This window comes from Ovis aries, chromosome 22 (genome assembly GCF_016772045.2).
Source record: "Ovis aries strain OAR_USU_Benz2616 breed Rambouillet chromosome 22, ARS-UI_Ramb_v3.0, whole genome shotgun sequence".
NCBI classification, from domain to species: domain Eukaryota; kingdom Metazoa; phylum Chordata; class Mammalia; order Artiodactyla; family Bovidae; genus Ovis; species Ovis aries.
This window is the reverse complement of record NC_056075.1, coordinates 11,023,713-11,040,966: the sequence shown is the minus strand read 5'-3', so window position 1 is coordinate 11,040,966 and position 17,254 is coordinate 11,023,713. Positions and strand designations below refer to the sequence as shown.

General features: G+C 44.1%; 1 protein-coding gene and 1 long non-coding RNA gene across 18 annotated transcripts in view; one reads left to right on the top strand and one right to left on the bottom strand.

Moving 5' to 3' along the window:
• Positions 1 to 11,260, bottom strand: part of LOC114110280 (uncharacterized) — a 31,238-nt gene extending 19,978 nt beyond the window's left edge. The window contains exons 1-2 of one of the 2 annotated variants that reach the window (XR_009598096.1): positions 10,943 to 11,260; positions 5,972 to 9,902 (exon numbers count right to left, since the gene is read on the bottom strand). This is a non-coding gene — a long non-coding RNA (uncharacterized LOC114110280). Of the gene's footprint in view, positions 1 to 5,971 lie in introns of both variants that reach the window. The other variant, XR_003586583.3, reaches the window with a different exon arrangement.
• SLC16A12 (solute carrier family 16 member 12) overlaps positions 8,733 to 17,254 on the top strand; it is a 102,788-nt gene continuing 94,266 nt past the window's right edge. For 7 of the 16 annotated variants that reach the window (XM_060404956.1, XM_060404953.1, XM_060404974.1 and 4 more), the window contains exon 1: positions 11,447 to 11,727. The gene's annotated coding sequence lies outside the window, so the exon portion shown is untranslated. Of the gene's footprint in view, positions 10,915 to 11,446; positions 11,728 to 17,254 lie in introns of those variants that run through there. The other 9 variants (XM_060404976.1, XM_060404965.1, XM_060404981.1 and 6 more) reach the window with 4 other exon arrangements.

Genomic DNA, 17,254 nt, shown 5'->3' with positions numbered 1-17,254 from the left:
TAATTAAATCCTTCAGTTTTACAGATGAAATAGCAGGCCCAGAGAATTTAATGACTTGCCCAACAACATCACATAATCCGTAATTTTTTTTTTCCTCTAAGTCATAAAATAGCTGAAAAAAGTAGAGGAAACATCTGGCAACTAGTCAGACAACTATTGTCAACTTTAAATAAAAGGTAGGTGTCGGACTTCCCTGATGTTCAGTGACTAAGACTCTGTGCTCCCAGTGAAGGGGGCCCGGGTTCGATCCCGGTCTGGGGACTAGATCCCACATGCCGAAACTAGGAGTTTGCAAGCTGCAACAGATACCTGGTGCAGCCAAATAAATAAGTCAATAGTGTGCTTCAAAAAGGTAGGTGTGAAAAGAGCCAGCTACTTGGCGATGTTGGTGCTGAGACAATTCAGAAGAGTATGAGTTATACTAACAATGAATATACTACCTAATATGGAAAACGATGATGACTGCAGAGGGGCTAATCAGAAAATAAAAGGCGCACTACTCCAGCTGGCATGGGTTACAAACTGGCACCATGGTGTTCCATCAAATGTGAGTGGGTAACTGTAAACACAACAGGGTACTGGAAAACAGCTGCAGGATTGCATATCATGAGATTCTGGGCAAGTCAGAATTCTATTATTTCATAAATCTAATAAGAGACGTGCATACGGATTTTACTATTAAATTAAGGAGAAAATGGCTCAGTATCACCCAGGAAATACAATAAACATGTAGCTATGGTGAAAGCGCTCCAACAAATGAGGGGATGAAGGAACATTCAAGAGAAGGCAGCTGAGATTTCAAATTCCGGGGCCATTTCAAATGCGTCCAGTGGTCATTTCATGGAACTGGGGATTAAAATATTCTACACCACTCAAGAAAGTGCTATTTTTTTTAAAAAAAGAAATAGTTTCTTTTTATTGTTCACTACACGGCTAATACTTGTGCCAAACTGACATTCTAAGAGGACAGCCAAGTACTGACTGATGTCACCATCTAGTTTTGCCAAGTCGTGCTCACCTCCCGTTGACCATCTCCAGATCCTGTGAAGGCAGAGTGGGTATCTACATTGTTCACGGTCATGATCCCAGCTCAGTTCCTGGCATACAGAAGGCCCTCCGTAACTGTTTAACTAGGCTGACTTGGCTCAGCTGGAATGGAAGAATCAGAAGCAGTTGGAAGGGAGCTGAGAGGTCGTTCTCATCATCCTCACCCACTCCCACTCTCCCAGCATGACATCGCCCTCTCGTCCCCCACGTCCGCCTCCATCGGGGATGGGAAATGCAATGTGCTGCTTAGCAAGCAGCCAAATCTAATTCAATAACCCTGCCTTAGACCCTCTCCAGATGATGCTAACGCCAAACTAGACTGTCATAATGTTCTTGGCCGGAAGCCTAAACTCTGGAAATGAGATTACATGGGCTTTGTATGAGTTTTAATATAACCATAACAAGTATTAATAATGCATGTTGTATAATCAATTGGCATTCTCCCTCAAAGTACTGCAACTCTTATTTCTTACTTTGATACATGCATACATACAGATAAACAAGAATACATCTCTCTCTGTCTCAGGGACTCCACACCTTGAAAGCTTTGACTCCTTTTAACCATTGATTCATCCAATAACTGAGTTCCTAATATATGCCAAGCACCATGCTAGGTTTACAGGCACAGTGGTGAACACAACGGGTGTAGTTCCTATTCTCACTGAGCTTCTAGTTGAAGGTCAAACAAAATGAAAGCAAACAGCAACAAAAAGTTGCAAAACAAATTAGGAAGGGGGAAAAAAGTGCTAAGAAGGAAAATAATGGAGGAGGGAGATGATTGAGTTTAAGTTAGAATGGTCTGATAAGACCTCTGGGGAAGGGATATTGAAGCTGAGGTCTTTGCAAAAAATGATGAAGAGCTTTCCAGGCAAGAGAAAAGACAAAAGCAAAAGCCTCTGTCTCCTTGGCTTGATGCTAAAAGACATAAATAATAGAATGTGGCACAAGATGATGCAGAGACAGGCAGGGGCATGGCACACTTACGGACCATGGTCAGAGGAACCCAGGCTGGTGCTTGGGGAACCATAGAAAAGTTTTAAGCTGTGAGGCAATGTGATCTAATTTAAGTTTCATTTTTTAATTTATTTTTAATCTGGGGTGTGCTGGATCTTCACTGCTGTGTGCCGGCTTTCTCTAGTTGTGGCAAGTGGGGCTTACTGTCTAGTTGCAATGGGCCAGCTTCTCACTGTGGCGGCTTCTCTTGTTGCCCAGCGTGGGCTCTAGGCACGTGGGCTTCAGAAGTTGTAGCGCATGGAGTCAGTAGCTTGGTACACTGGCTTAGCTGCCCTGCAGCATGCGGGATCTTCCCAGACCAGGGGTGGAACTCATGGCCTCTATGTTGGCCGGCGGATTCTAAACCCACTCGACCTCCAGGGAAGTCCTAATTTAAGTTTTGAGAAAATGTTTCTTAGTGTTCTCATGAGAATGGACTGACTGGCAGAGAGGCTTAGAGCAGAAACAAGTAGATGGGTTAGGATGCTATAGCAGGAGTAAGCAAGACAAGATTGCAGACTGGATTAGGGTGTTGGCAGCGCAAATGGAGAAAGGGGAGGCAGATTTTGAGCTATATTTTGACGAGATAATTGACGGGACTTACAGATGGATTGATGTGGGAGGTAAGATTACTTAAGACTTCTAAGAGAAAACTTAGATTTCTGGCTTGATGAATCGAATGAATTGGAAGCGCAATACAATAAAACCATAAAAGAGAACTATTTTACTTAAAGAGGCAGAAAAGGGAAAGAAGGTCCAGTCCACTGGGGTGCCTTCCCCCTTTCCAACTATCCTTGGAATACGTATATACTTAAGTCATGATTCTCAAATTTAGGACTCTGGACCGTTTGGAAAGATTATGAATGTACCCGTGTTCCTTCATGCAGTTTTTCTGGAGCATTCACTTGGAGCAGGTATATGCCAGGTTAACGGGGATGAGTCTGCTTACAAGTACACTGCCTTCACTAACTCTCGCATTGGTTGGAGACACTCGAAGCAACTGGAAAGCAGTTTATACAAAGGTATAAAAGCCAATGTGGGCTTTTTTTCACTTTGTGCTTTTCTATTCTTCACATTCTGCTGAAATAAAATATAACCAATGCCTATTATTTATATTGCTAGAAACTCTTTGAGTGGTTCTTCCAGTGGCTGGGATGAATTGTATTTTCTTCACTTAATGATGCTGTCATGGCGTCACCTATAATCATGAGACTAATTCATAGGGATGTGTAAACGTGTCTCTGATGAAAAACCAGAAACGGCAGCACCCAGTCAGTACATGGTAATTTATGTAACACTTAAGATATTTTAGCATAGAAACTAAAAGGGGGTGTGAGCACTCTTTGTTTACCTTGGTGCCTTATCTATTTGGGTTGGCTTTGTCCTCATCAAATAGTTTGTTCACTTTGCACTTTCTGAATCTATCAAAATGAATAAAGGTGAAGGAAGAACTTGCTAATTAATCCATTAAGAAGATTAACAGAGAGAGTCAAAAAGGGTAAATCAGTCCCAAACAAAGCTGGCTGATTTTGTTTTTTTTGTTTTTTGTTTTTGGCAATTAGAGTCTAATTGGTCTTCACTGTGTTTCTGATGTTAGCAGGTGAGCTGTCTAGCTGGAACCAGGCGCCTCTTCAAATGACTTCCAGAAGCCATGTGGGAGCAGGTCCTGCTTATCATCACTCACTCTTCTCCTGAAAGAGAAAGTTCTGTCCTGCTGTGTACACCCCTCTTAGCCCTGAATGGTTATCCCTCTTCTGTGACTCACGTAGCACTTGCTCCATCCTGCTTAGCTGTCAGCTACGCATCTTCCTTATCTTCCCTACTAGACATTGCGGGCATTCCGCAAGGTCCAGGCCTTGTCCTTTTGGTCTGGTTTCATCTCAGCTCTCTTGCCCTGAAGATTTTCAAGCCTTATCTCTAACTTTGACCTTTTCTCCTGGCCCCTGCCCTAGATTTCCAACAGCCTGATGGGTATTTCACACCCACCCCAAGCTCCACGTGTATCCTGAATCGTCCACCAACTGCTACCTCTTAACCCCTCTGTTAATGATCACCATCCTCCCCGTTGGAGACACATGCGCTTGTCCTGTCTCTTTCACTCCCTATCTAATCAGTCACTTTGTCCTATTGATTTTCCCTGTTCTCATCAAAAAGACTTATTTACTCACCGCCAAACACACCTTGCACTTTCTCACTGCTAATGTTATTACCTGCAGTTTCACACTACCACGAGGGCCTTCCTATCTGCTCACTGACTTGCTCCAAGGAGTTCCAGAACCACCTGTAAAGTCAGCATTTACCTAGTTTCTGTCCCAAGCATTTAGATTCTCCCCTGAATTCTAGCAGAGAGTCGGACACAACCTAGCAACCGCTCAGCAACAACTGAGTTAGGGCAAACATTGACTTCCTTTACCAAAATGATCATGCACCTTCTCTTTCTGAAGTGGTAGCGTGTGGTGATGGTGTTTTTGAAATCTTTTATTGTTATTCAGCTTCTCTCATTTGCATTTCTACTTCAACTAGATTGTAAATTCCTTGATGACAGGAACCCTGTCTTAAAATACTATTGTACCACGCACAGCCTAGACACTCAAAAGCACTGGTTGATTTGCTTATGCTGGATTTGTCTGATGATAGAAATGAAGAGACACACACTGTAGTTCAGTTTGCAATTCGATCGCTCATTAAATTGGCCCATTAAACACAAATACTTTCCTTTTTCTAACATATTGCTCACAACAGGGTGTTTTTTTTCCCCCCTCTTGAGTCACTGAAAAGAGCATAATAGCATGATAAACCCTGGGGAAGAAAGACTTCTGACAGACATGTTTGCAAAAACTTTTCTCTTATACTATTACAAGGTAAATACAAGATCTGCAGATGTTGTGAATTTATATTACTTATCTCTTGATTAAATAATGCTGCATGCCAAACCACCACAACCCCGCAGTGCCTACAATAGGAAGCCTAGGAAACCTTTATGTTTGAGCCTGTGTAGGTTGGTAGGGCAGTTCTACTGATCTGAGCTGGTCTAGATGGGCTCACTGGTGCACCCAGAGCCTGCTGCGGGGCTAGCAGCCAGCTTTGCTAATCTTGGCTTGGCTCTCCCGCTGTCTGGGGACTTGGCTGGGGTGACTGAAATGACTGAGCTTGTTTCCATGTGTTCGCTCATCTTGCAACAGGTTAGCTCAGGCTCATTCTTGTGGCGATGAAGGGTACTGAGAGCCAGTGGGGGCATGGCCCTAGGGTCTAGACTCAGTGTTGGCCCACCACTCTTCCCTCCCACTGGTTAAAATAGTCACTGGACCAGCCCTGATTCACGGGGCTGGGGAAACAAGGCCCCACTTCTTGATGGTTGGGGCTAATTCACATTGCAAAGGATATGGAAACAGGAATGGAGAATACCAGCTCTTTTCGAAATCAGTCTACCCCAGAGTAAACAGACCTGGCTTCATATGCCAGCACAGTTTTCTAGTTGCATAATATTGAGCAATTTATTTAACCACTCTGAGCTCTGTCCCTCAGTAGGAAAATAAGTCCTGTGAGGGTAGAAGGAAATCTATATACCCAGAGTCGGGGACATTAAAGAAACTCAATAAATATCAATAAATTCCTCACAACTCTCCCAACAGCCGTTCAGATAAGGAAAGGAGGTATACGACATCTCTTAACATGATGAAAATTACGTAATTTTATTTAAATTTGACTTGGAGATACAAAATGCTAAACTCAAATGCATATTTCAGGGGGAAAATGACATAAAAGTTTGAGCAATAATTTGGAAGATTTTGAAGAAATTAACTGGAAAATGAAGCTCAATGTTATTTACATCAGTAGACCCTGTGTGCTGATCTTATGGGTCAAGAAAGGGTAGGTCACAAGGTCTGTGGCCAGACCACAGGGAATTTCTCACCAGTTTTTTGGGTCATACCTCACATCTAGTCGAGTGAAAAACCAGCAGCTACTCTCTCGTTCCCAGTCTCCATGTAAATTTTCTTATCCCAGGTGTCCTCAGAAGACAGCCGAGCTGGGTCAGGGAACTCTCAAGCCGCACGTGAGCCCTGAGGCAGGGAGCAAGTGGTAGCATTGGGTTAGATGTGGGGCTGTTGCGGTCCTGCCCATGGCTGGTGACTTAGTTCAGGGTAAATGTGGTAAGTACTAATCAAAGAGGAAGAATCACAGAGGTGACCACAAAGGTGAGGTATAACTAACATTTACTCATTCCAAAAGGTTTACCGGAGTTCCCGCTCTGGCAGCGTTGGGGGAATGGTTAATGAGACCTGGACGTCTCCTACCATGGAACAGCTTACACTCCCTGCGATCAGGGGAGGAGTGTTTGTATTCCATGTATTTTCAGCTAGCATTTACTTTATTTTTAATTCCCCCTCTCAACTTATTGAGGTATAACTGACAAATAAAAATTAAACATTTTTGAAGTGTACAACATGATGATTTGATATATGTATACATTGTGAAACAATTACCGCGATCAAGCTAACTAAAACCACTAACATATAACATAATTACCTTTTTGGTGTGTGTGGTAAAAACATTCACAATCTACTCACTTTGCAAATTTCACTATAAAATACAGTATTGTTAACTATAATCATCACGCTGTACATTCAGTTCAGTTCAGTTCAGTCGCTCAGTCGTGTCCAACTCTTTGTGACCCCATGAATCGCAGCACACCAGGCCTCCCTGTCCATCACCAACTCCCGGAGTTCACTCAGACCCATGTCCATCAAGGCGGTGATGCCATCCAGCCATCTCATCCTCTGTCGTCCCCTTCTCCTCCTGCCCCCAATCCCTCCCAGCATCAGTCTTTTCCAATGAGTCAACTCTTCACATGAGGTGGCCAAAGTACTGGAGTTTCAGCTTTAGCATCATTCCTTCCAAAGAAAACCCAGGGTTGATCTCCTTCAGAATGGACTGGTTGGATCTCCTTGCAGTCCAAGGGGCTCTCAAGAGTCTTCTCTAACACCACAGTTCAAAAGTACATTGAAGTGAAGTAGCTCAGTCGTGTCCGACTCTTTGCGACCCCTGTGGACTGTAGCCTACCAGGCTCCTCCCTCCACGGGATTCTCCAGGCAAGAATACTGGAGTGGGTTGCCATTTCCTTCTCCAAAAGTACATTAGATCCCCAGAATTCACTCATCTTATAACTAAAAGTTTATACCATTTGGCCAATATCTCCCCACTTCCCATGGCACCCAGGCCTTGGCAACCACTGTTCTATTCTCTGCTTCTATGAACTTAAATTTTTTAGACTCCGCATGTAAGTGAGATTATCCAGTATTTGTCTTTCTGTGTCTGGCTTACTCATATAGCAAATTGTTTTCCAAGTTCAACCATACAGTTGCAAGTGGCAGGATCTTCTTTATTATGACAATAATATATATATATCACATTTTCTTTATCCATTAATCCATCAACAGATACAAAGTTTGCTTCCATATCTTGGCTACTGAGAATCATTCTGCTAACATGGATTAAGTACTTACTATGCATTAGCTGGCTTCCTAGGTGGCTCAGTGGTAAAGCAACCGCCTGCCAACACAGGAAGACCCCTTGAGAAAGGGAATGGCAACCCATTCCAGTCTTCTTGCCTGGGAAGTCCCATGGACAGAGTAGGCTAAGGCGGGCTAAAGTCCATGGGGCCACAAAGAGTCGGACACGATTTTGGGTCTAAAATGACAAAAACAACAATACATTAGCTACTGTGCTAGGCACTCACACATATGTCTCATTTTTTTTCTTTTTCTTTTTTATATATGTCTGATTTAACCTTCAAGGTAGTCCTAGAAGGAAGGTGCTATTTTGCTGTTTCATAAATGAAGAAACTAAAGTTTTGAGTTGTTACTCATCTTACCCAAGGTCACCCAGCTAGCAAGCTCTTGGTAGGTTAACATTTGAAATGATGGGGTGGGGAACATTTAAGTGACAATATCCACTGGGGGCCTGGGGGCTCAGAGAGAGGTCAGAACTGGGAACGCACTGCCTCTGACGGCGGGTGTTCAGTCACTGCCATGACAAGGCAGGGGTAAGGATTTGGGTGAAGAAAGAAAAGCAGAGAAACAGATGCTGAATTCTAAAACTTTCAGAAGAAGTCATGTGATGGAATAGGAACCAAGGAAGACAATACACAAAGTGGAATCTGAAAGGTGCCCACAGGATGTGATCTTATTAAAGAAGTCAAAGAAAAAGAATTTGAGAAGACGGTTATTCAGAAAGCTGTTTCCTGGTGTTCCGTGAAGAATTTCACGATTTCCCATTCTGTGCACTGCCCTCATTTGCATACCTGACAGCATAAAATACTTGCATCTTTTTAATGCTGTTTACAGTTTATCCTTGGATTCCTTATTAGCCATGGAAATACACTTTCAAATTCTATTTAGGTAAAAGCTTCATGTTTCCATCCACCTCCACCTCCAACCTCCTGGTAGCTTCCAGCTTGACGTGGACACCCCAAATATTACTTATCTGGAGCCAATGTTCTCGTTTCTCTCTGCTGAGTCCACACATCCTTGTTTGAGCAAATAACAGGAACAAACAATTCCTTCTATAATGGATGTTCCGTTAGGTGTCACGCTTCTGAGAATCTCATTTGACAATCGATTCCCCTGAACCAGGGTACAATGTGACTTTAGTTTACACATTTGTTATTTATTGGGCACAAATCGTAGGGATTTGACCAAGTAGGCTGTGCCTCCCGGCCAAAACAGCACAGGTTAGTGCCCAGCTCACAAAGGGGAGGCAGAAGCTAGCGGAGGGGGCTGGAGCACAGCTATAGATGGTCATTGAGGGACCAGAGCAGCTGACCACGTCAGCAAAAGGTCACTTGACTAATAACAAAACTTTTAAAACTGTGAAATATTAATACTGGTTAAGATTTTGTGCACATTTACTATGGCAGGGCATGGCAAGCAACACGTTCTATGGGTTATTCCAGCCTAACTCTCATAAGGAGTCAATGGCTGAGGTTTAACGATCAGGTCCTCCACTTGCCAGAGGACAGATGAGATTCTGACTAGAATTTGGAAAAGGTGAAATATCTGGGTTCACTTCCTCACCAAAATCCTGGCCTCCCGGCACCGCTGTCCAACAGAACTTCCTGTGATGAAGGAAATGTTTGACATACTGTCCCGTATGGTACTAGCTACACATTGGCGTAGCGCTTGCCGTGTGATTGCTGCAATGGACTAGCAACAAGAGACAAACACAAAAACCTTGAATTTTGATTAAAATTTAAATGTAAATAACTACGTTTAGGGCCGCCCTGGTGGCTCACTGGTAAAGAAACCACCTGCTAATGCAGGAGATGAAAGGTTCCATCCCTGGTCCAGGAAGATCCCCTGGAGAAGAAAACAGCAACTCACTCCAATATTCTTGCCTGGGAAATCCCACAGACAGAGGAACCTGGTGGCATCCATGGGGAGTCCCTGTGGTCTCAGACTTAGCAACTAAACGACAAAGCCACATTTCACAGCCATTTTGGACTGCACAGACACAGAACATTTCCACCATTACAGAAAGTTCTATTGGATAGCACTCTTTACGAGAAATGCTGCATTTTCCCCTTCTTTCCTCATTAGATTTCAAGGCAAGGAGAGGGGTTTGTCCCCCTCCTTCCCAGCTCCTCCGGCCTCACGGAAAGGAGATTACTTTCCTCTTTCTATCTTCTCCAACTCGACCTCCACACCACCCACCGCTTGGAACCATCCTTGCCTGGGAGGGGACCCTGAAGGGGGAGGCAGATGGGAGTGACCTTCTCTATCAACCCCATCATCAATAATCCACCAAGACTCACCTCTCAAAAGATGAAAATCATTCTGTCAGAGATAGGATCAGCCCAGGTAAACCTGAACAAGCAAACACAACCGACCAACACTTCATGACAGAAATAAAAGAACTGCTCTCGGCTTTTCTAGGGGCCTCTATGACAGGGGATGTAGATGGAGGAAAGCCTGTGAGGTTTCTTCCTCTTTTTCAAAACTTTTAAAAACAACTGGTTACCCTACATGATTGAAGTGGAAAATGGGGCTTCTCAGCCACCCAAAGCAATGTTTAACTAAGAAAGGTATTTTTCTGAACCAAAAAGTACTCCAGCCTTTAACCAAAAGACCTTCACAGTTGAAAGCTCAGGGCTCGCCGCAACCTCAACATTTTAAGTCCATATTCAATGCTAATGAATTATCTTACAAGTCCTATTTGCAAATTCTGCTGCATTTTTTGTTTGCTCATTTTGCAGGACTTGTGGAAGGGAACACCTACGCCCTGTGTTGGAAGGGGAGTCTTAACCGCTGGACCACCAGGGAGTCCCTCTAAAGTGTATCTTAAAGGTATCTTCACTAGCCTTTACTTTCGGGTAACTTAGAGCTTTCTTTTACAAGTGAAAAGAGCTCATCCAGATTTATAAAGAGCAGGAAACTGAGAAGAGGGGAAGAAACAGCCAGATGTAAAATGAGGAAGGACTTTGCTGGTCTATTTTTAAAAATACCCTAAGGTATTGTGTGGCCACTGCATCACAACTTTCTAGTCCCCTTCTCAAGTTTTCCAAAATGTCAGATTCATTGTGAAACTCTGAAGCACCACCGACTAAATCACCTAGGGAGTCTTGTTTTAAGTGGCTCTGGGCTTGGGCCTGCAATTCTGCATTTCTAGCAAGGTCCCAGATGACGCTGATGCTATGGAGTAGCAAGCATCTAGACCCCAAGAAGCTGGAATCGGACCTCCTCAGTTCAGAGACTTCGCTCCTGACAAGAAGTGGAATTTACAGAAGGTCCCTGGGGCAGCTCCTTGGTCAGGCCCGTGGGACAGCCGACTTTAGGGCGACGGGGGCGGAGGGGCCGAACCTTAGCACGAGCAACAGCAGTAAGTTTTCCTGGGGTGTGTTACGTACCGGGCTCCTGCGCCTCATTCATTTTGTCCTCCCATCAAGCACAGGAAGTGGACACTATTACCGTCGTTTTACAGGTGGAGACACTGAGCTCGGAGATTTAAGTAACTTGCCTACGGTAACGGCTTTTCGGGAGAGTTGAATCTAGGTCCTCAAGCTCGAAGAAACAGCCCTTTAAACACGTCGGAGCCTCAGTTTTCTGTGCTGTGAAATGGACGGGCTGCACGGGCAGAGATCCCTGCAGCGTCCACTTCAGGGAGTCCTTGGATTCCTGAAGCAGAGCTGGCTTGCTCTTTGACCCTGCAGGGGAAAGTTCTTTTTGAGAACACCGAGCCCCTCTGCCTGCCTGTTAGGTCAGGGGCAACGCACCGCCGTTCCCGGGGAGGGTCGGGCAGTCCGCAGCGAGGTGGCTCGGGTCACAGCGGGCAGGTCCATTACATAACCGCGAGGCGGCCCCTCACCCCTCGCCAAGCCGCGGCCCGTAGAGCGGATCCCGGGATAAATCCCATTCACCCGCCGGCCAGAGTCCACGGCGGAGCTGGGGGCGTTGAACTCCCCGGTGCCTTTCGGAGGCTGAGCGCGGGGCTTTTCCCTGCCACGCTCTCCGCCTCCCGCGCTGCCCGTGGGGCCCCAGCCCCAGCCCCGCCGGCGCCTCCGCCCCGTCCGCTCCCCGCCCCTCGGGAGCGCGGACCACGGCGCCTGGGGCCCGGGAAGGGGCCACCGCACGGTGGGTGCACCCCGGGGGCATGTCCGCGCGCCACCGCCCGGGCTGCAGCGGTCCACGCGAGGTGAGCGAGCGGAGCGGCCGGCGGGGAGAGGGGGGTCTGCACTTACTCGGCGGGCTGCGGAGGGCTGGAGGCTGGCCCGCCGGGCTGCCGGGGCGCAGTCTCCCGCCGATCGCGCCGGCGCCGGGATCCCCAGCGCGCCGGCCCCGGAGCCCACTGGCACACGCTCTGTCCGCTCTCAGGACGCGGCGGCTCAGGTGACCCGGGCATCCTTCGCGGCCGGGCGGCAGGCTCTAGGGCTGGGCTGGGTGGAGGTGGCAGAGGGCGCTCCCTTGGCTGCCCGGCGACGCACCAGGAGCCCGCCACCATAGCTTGATCCCTCGGAGCGCCCGCTGTGTCGGGGAGAGACGCATGCCCACCTGACGCGGCGGTGCTGGGCCGGTGCTCCGGCAGTTTCTGGGCCGGCGGGTGGACAGGGAGCGGCTTTGATCCCCACCCACCTCCTGTGATCTCCAAATGCCGACTTCTCTTGCAGGAGAGATCGCACAAGATTCCTTCTGGATTCTGTACCTAACGTATCTTATTTATTTAGAATCTTCCCTTTCCCTCAGGTGATAATGTTTAGTTACTTTCCATTGGCTTAATTTCTTAGTTGCTTCTTGTCCTCAAAGAAAATCAGAGATACCCATAGTGCAGACTCAGGGAAAAGTGCTTGAAGTAAAATTTGAGAGCAGGGTTCCAGTAAGTCCTGAGGCTATTTGGTTAGCCTTTGGCTTTCACAACTCAGCATTCATTCTGAATCTCTTGTAATTTTTTTTTTTTTTTTTTTTTGGTAATAAGTCAGTTGGGACCTACTAGGGCACTGGTTCAATCCTTCCACTCTGGAGGGACTCTAATTAGTTTAATTTACCTTTTCTTTGCTGAGAGTTTGGCACTCTGGTGGCTGCCGTCAGCTTAACCCAGAAGCAAAGTCTTCAGACCCTCCATATTTAGAAACACACTCTCATCAGGTGTGTGGGAGATCCTAGCTTTTAAAATCATCAGCTGCCTGGCCATAAACCTCATGTCAAACTAGGCAAATGGTGTCTGACCCTCCCAGGAGTAGTAATTAAGTGACTGGCTTTGGTCACTTATAATCACAGGCTCTTGGAAATTGTTCAGGTTTTTAGAGACCGTCTGGTCAGACTCTTCACCAGACAGCCTGGGAAGCTCAGTTTCCTGTTGGTAAGTGGTTAAGTTCATCGGTGACTGAGGCAGTACCAGAATCCAGGCCCTCTCCTTCCAACTCAGTTCAGTTTTCAAACCATATTACTTTCAGGCGTTTAGAACAAAATTGATGATTAGAATCATCTGATCGTGTCATTTTCCTGTTATTATTTTTTGTCCATCTTTTTCTTTTTAAACTGGTGGGATTCTGAAATAGTTGAGAGGTCGATTTAGTCAAACCACCTTTGAGTATAATTTTTAAAAATACAAACCCTTAATTTTAAGTAATACATCTTAAATGCATGAATTTAAATAATAATATGAAGATGAATATGCAGGTACATTACAGGTGAACTGCCAGGAGAAGAAAAGCAATCAAAACAGATGGATAACATGTATCCTCATCTATCTTTGGAGTCTCTTTGGGATCTTACCTTCCTGTGCTGATCATTGGTTAGAATTCAGAGTGTGATTTGTGACTTTGGAGCTGGCTTGGGAAAAGTGGTTTATATGAGGACAATCTGTGTGTTGTGATTAACACGATGTCCTGTAACAGTGCTCAGAGAAAGGAATTTTTAAAGAGACTCATTTAGCATTTTGGGCACCCCAGATGGCTTAGTGGTAAAGAACCTGCCTGCCAGTGCAGGAAACTTGGGTTGATTCCTGGATTGGGAGGATACTGGCAGAGGAAATGGCAACCCACTCCGGTATTCTTGCCTGGGAAATCTCATGACTAGAGGAGCCTGGTGGGCTAGTCCTTGGAGTGTCAAAAAGTCCACATGACTTAGGGACTGAACACACACATTTAGCATTTTCGCGTTACATTACACATTTTTTTTATGTTTTTCAGTTTACTTTAATAGGTATTTATTGAGTGCCTACTATGTGCCCAGTGATGTTATGGTCACTCAAGGTATATCAGTGAATAAAACAAAAGAACTTTGGTCTTATGAACCTCAGGTTACAATTTATTTATTAGAATTTTTCCAGGATTGTTTGGCAGATGGAAGAGAATTTCAGTTTTGACTAAAATAGGCAGATATTTCCCAGGCAAGAATACTGGAGTGGATTGCCAGTTCCTTTTCCAGGGAATCTTCCCAACCCAGGGATCGAACTCACTTCTGCATTGGCAGGCAGATTCTTAACCACTGAACCACCGGGGAAGCCCTTAAAGTAGGGAAATGAACACAAATATTCCAAATTATCTACCTTCCAATCCCATAATTCTGCTGATTTTATAATCAGTGTGAAAATAAATACAGAAACAAATTCAGGTAAAGTTACTTTGACTTTTATGAACTGATGTACGTGAACTCTACGTGAATAGAAATTCCCACACTTGGTTACTTTATGTGTGTTCATTCAGAGTCCCTGAAACGACACTTGCTTTAGTGCAAGGACATCACTGTGGTGACATTAAACTTAATGAAGCATGAGAGGATTAGTTTTCTCAATGATGTTGGTGCCCTGATGTCAGCGTTGTGGACTGTAATTGTATTAGTTTTAAGATGTAGCTTCTTGTTTATTTATGAAGGGAAGTGTTGTGCTTTGATTTTGTCTCAGTTTGCATTGTCCCCTGGTCCCCTCCATGTTAATAGGCAGCACAGTGTTGTGACTTATTGCTAAATCTGTTACCGCAGAGGTTTTTCTTTTTAATCAGACATTGCCGTTTTAAGCGTTTCCTCATCTTCTCAATTGCTTTTTCTTCAGAATGCCGTAGTTTGCAAGCTCAGGCATGTTTATTGTTTTTAACAAAGGCTTATCAAAAAGAAGCTGGCACTTTTTCAGTCATATATAGCCAAAAAAAAGTGTTCAGTACAGCTTTGGGGGTTGTTTATGCATTCCTTACCAAACCAATGGCTTTGCTTTTAAATATCGACAATTTGGAAGCAGTGTTCTTCTGAGTCCCTTTCTACGATATCTAAAAACCCATTCAAGTTGTATAATACTTTAATTTAGAAAAACTAAATCCACACTTGAAGACACTGGGCGGTTTTGAGCGCAAGGATTTTTGTCTCTGTTTTTAATTTGTTCTGCATCAAAGGACATCAGAAAGTGTCCTTATCTGACAATGTCCTATTTGAAAGTGATCTCTGTTAAACACTTGGAGGAGAGTCATGACGCCTGACAGCTGCTAGATACCCAGGGGCAGTTGATTTTCTTCCTTTGCCTACCACTATGCCCCGGTCAGATTCTTACCTACCCCCCACCATCCCACTTACTGCACACTGAAGAAAGAGATGTGTTGCTCTGTAGCCAGGTAAGAAGTTCCACACCTTTAATTAATTGTTTAATCAATGTACTCATCCATTATTTACTTTACAAATATTTATTGAACTTCTTATTACAGATTTGTTCAAAGATTGTGTCCTGCATCCCTCGTTTCCTGTGCTGGTGGCTGTAGGGGATATAAAAACATACTACTTGCCTCTGAAGCAGTCTGGTCTCATATGTAAGAAAAGATATTGTGTAACTAGCTATATGGCTTCCCTGATGCCTCGGTGGTAAAGAATCCTCTGCCAATGTAGGAGATTCAGGTTTGATCCCTGGGTCAGGAAGATTCCCTGGAGGAATGCATGGCAACCTACTCCAGTATTCTTGCCTGGGAAATCCCATGGACAGAGAAGCCTGGTGGGCTACTGCTCATGGAGTCGCAAAAGAATCAGACACAACTTAGAGAATAAAACAGCAGCAACAAGTAGCTACAGAATACCGGTTATAACTACCATAAGAGATAGATAACTACTTTAGAAATTAAAAGGAAGGAGAGAGAGCAGGTCGAGGATTAGGAGGAGGACATGTTTGAGCTGATCCTTAAAAGATAAGTAGGATGGTGAAGTTTTTATTGAGGCAGCAGGGTATACCTGTCTCTATGGGAGCCCATCTTTGCTTCTTTTGAAGACTTAGACCTACGGAAGACTTCCTTTTGGGACAGTTGAAGTTGTGTTGTCTAATAGACACAGATCATCTACACCTCTGCATATACACTGCTTCATCCTAGGTAATGGAGTAGCCGTCAACACTAATGCATCTGATGGCGTTAACTGTTGCTCTCCTCTCCCTCTGAAAAAGGAACCTGTTGTTGCTCAGAACGCAGAGGCCACGGTGGCAAATAACTGTCCTCATAATAAGCTGGTGTACTTTGCTTTTATCAGCTCAGGTTCATGCTTACAGTGGTGTTTGGTCACGGTCTCGTTTATTTTAATAATACTTGCTACTGTAATCTTGTGATTTAATTAAATATTAAATAAACTGATATAATGGGAGTGCCAAAAAGGAATGCTATTTCTGTGAAAACTTGATTGCCTCAGAGGTTTGTAAAAATAAGCCATATTAAAAAAACAATATAAACAGCTACAACCTGGATGAACCATGAACACATTATGATGAGTGAAAGAAAGCAGATGCAGAAAACCACAAATTGTGATTCCACTTGTATGAGATATCCACAGTAGGTAAATATTCAGACACGAAATGTACATTTGTGGTTGCCAGGGTCTAGGGTAGGGGGAATTGACATTGACTGGTAATAGGTACAAGATTTCTTTTTGGGGTGATGGCTGGATTCTGGAATTAGTGGTGTTGGTTTTACAGCATCTGAATTATATACTTTTAAAAAATATATATATATACTTTAGGAGGCTAAATTTTTTAAAGATCAATAAACTGCTGTTCCACAGGTATGGAATAGTTTGCTTTTATAAAAGATTAGAAAACTATAGTAAAAAAAAAATACTAGAGAGATTTTTACCCTCAGGTGTTTTCACGAGTGCCTTTAAGGTGCAAATGCATTTATAAATGGAAGGAGGAAATCTGGCCATGGTTTAACCAGGAAAGGCAACACAGAACTGAAATCATCAGGGGACATGCAATAATTACTGAATGATTTCCCCTTTATTTATGTGACTGAAATTGAAATATGTTTGAAACATGATGTATCAACTTTTTGACTCCCTGCTTTTACTGACTTCTGGTTGTTTCAATTATGAGCGCTTATAATGTTCCAACTTCTTAGGGTACCCCAGTGTCTCTTGAAAACAGCTCATCTCTTTGGCTCTAGAGGGAAATTCCATGTTTATGAGTTTCTCTTATGGATGCCATATTAGTCCCTTATGATTGCAGAGGAGGCCGGAACCTAATTTTCAATCTGCTAAATCACCATAAAAATCACAACGCATTTTCCCCCAAACTGTCATTTGGCTTCCTGGATATACATGTAAACAAAGTAGCAGCATAAAATCTTAACTCTACCCATAAGTAAACACTTGTAGACTTGACAATTTTTCAAAATATTTTGAGCACAATTCACCATTTTGTGGTTTAACATCTTACAGATTAAGGCCATAATTGCTTATTTTATAATTCATTTTTATTTGATGAAATA